General features: G+C 30.1%; 1 protein-coding gene across 1 annotated transcript in view; it reads left to right on the forward strand.

The window, feature by feature from the left end:
• The first annotated feature begins 1,303 nt into the window (after nt 1-1,303).
• Nucleotides 1,304-2,082, forward strand: part of LOC106678889 (uncharacterized) — a 77,051-nt gene continuing 76,272 nt past the window's right edge. Inside the window, exon 1 of the mRNA XM_067048551.1 lies at nt 1,304-1,360. The gene's annotated coding sequence lies outside the window, so the exon portion shown is untranslated. The remainder of the gene's footprint in view (nt 1,361-2,082) is intronic.

Below are 2,082 nucleotides of genomic sequence, written 5' to 3' on the forward strand. Positions count from 1 at the left end.
ATGAATAGTTCATAAAACTTTAAACATAAAAACAGCTTATATACCTAAAGAGTCCCGCTATTCATATTAACCCCTTATCTCTAAAATGTTTGAAATGCCGCTTTTAATTTTTGTTTAAATTATTATTTAAATGCCATAGTGCTCCCCTGCACACGACGGATCTCAGAACTTACCTTAAAATCCCCTTCAAGCAAAGAAAGGACATCTACGTTTACCATGTATATATTATGTTTACATATAATTTTGTTTAAAATAATAAAATTGATAGAAGGGTGAGAAAAAATAGGTAATCAAAAACCTGTTTCGTTTATTTCGTTAATCAAGCGAGGAAATAATTAATTCTGAAGATTTTGGAATGGAAAATACATACCAACTCAAACACATAAATATATACATGATATAGTTTGAACTATTTTTATTCAGTTTTTTATGTGTCTTAAAATTAATACTAATTTTATATCAGTCTCATTATCATTTATGATGACGGATATGTCCCTGATCTGTCATGGATTCTGATAGTAAATGAAAATTTTAAGATAAATTCATTTTGAGTACTTTTTTGATCCGACACGTTCAGAAAGTCGTAAATCACAAAAGGACGAAAAAAAAAAAAAAATTCAAACAATTTTTACAAAGCAAATGGTGCGGAAAATTGATGAATGTTAAAGTACAATATCGTGTTAGATTGGAATTTTCTTAAGAATTCACTACATTTTGAGTTTTTCGGTGGTCTCATCCACTATTTAATATTTTATTTTCTATTAGAATCTGAAAAAAAAAAGTTAGGTGAGCTGGAGAGCTGAAGTCTGTCAATCGCATTTCACTATCGAGACCTAGCGAATATATATAAAAAAAAATTAAATATTTTAGAGGGTGGAAATCCTGTAAAAGAGCACTTATAAATATTATATATATTATAACTATAAATATAAATAAACTTATAATATCAGGAAGCATTTTAAATTAACTCATTCCACTTTCCACCAGGTCAACCTATTATTTATTGTATAAAAAATATTAATTGATTTTGATTGATGATAACTGCGGCTTAAACAAGTCACATTAATATAGCGACTTAAATATGAATATATAAATTAATGATTCTTAATATAAATATAAAAAAAACTTACAGAGTATGTTAAAACACATTCTGATAGATTTGTGAGTACCAGGATCCAGTCAAAACGATAAAGGAGATCGAGTTGATATCTAAGTGCTTACCTAATTATGCAATAATAAATCAATAACATTAATAAACTAAAAAAATAATAACATTAATTCTTTCATATTTTTCTTACAGATGGCGATAATCTGGACATTATGCTTCACAGTTTCAGTGGCTCAGACTACAGACTCAACGGTGAGTAGGAAATACATTTTACTTTCTCCAGCAATAAATATTTTATCTTAATATCATGTCAAGTATAGCAAAGACAAATTTTATCCTTCAAAAATTAACGTCTGTGGAAATCAGTGGACAAATGTATCGCTTTATAAAACAATTTCTCTCTAACCGTCATTTTAAGGTTCAAGTTGGTCGTGATCTATCACACAATCATAAACAGCTCAATGGTGTCCCTCAGGGTTGTGTTCTTAGCCCCACTTTATTCTCACTTGCCATAAATGATCTAGGACTCAATTTACCAAGAGGCGTCAAATCTTTACTGTTTGCTGATGACTTAGCGATTGTTTGCAGGTCGGAGAACATTAATACCATTAAAAATAAACTGCAAGAAGCCATCAACAGAATTAATCTCTGGTCTACATCTATTGGATTACAAATTTCCACAGAAAAAACTGCTTGTCTTCACTTTATTCGAAAGGCCTTTCCCTCCCACACTACATCTAAGAAATTTACCAATTCCTCACAAAAACCATCATAAATTTTTATGCTTTATATTTGATCATAAATTAAGTTGGGAACCGCACATTACATCATTAAGGTCAGCCGCAACAAAAAAATTAAATATACTCCGGTTTCTTAGCGGTACATCGTGGGGTTCGGATTGGTCTACCATATTAAAACTTTATACTACATTAGTCTGTTCCAAGCTAGATTATGGTTCTTTTGTCTATGGCTCT

This window comes from Halyomorpha halys, unplaced genomic scaffold (assembly GCF_000696795.3).
Source record: "Halyomorpha halys isolate HHAL.00 unplaced genomic scaffold, Hhal_1.1 Scaffold166.1, whole genome shotgun sequence".
In the NCBI taxonomy this organism is placed as follows: Eukaryota; Metazoa; Arthropoda; class Insecta; order Hemiptera; family Pentatomidae; genus Halyomorpha; species Halyomorpha halys.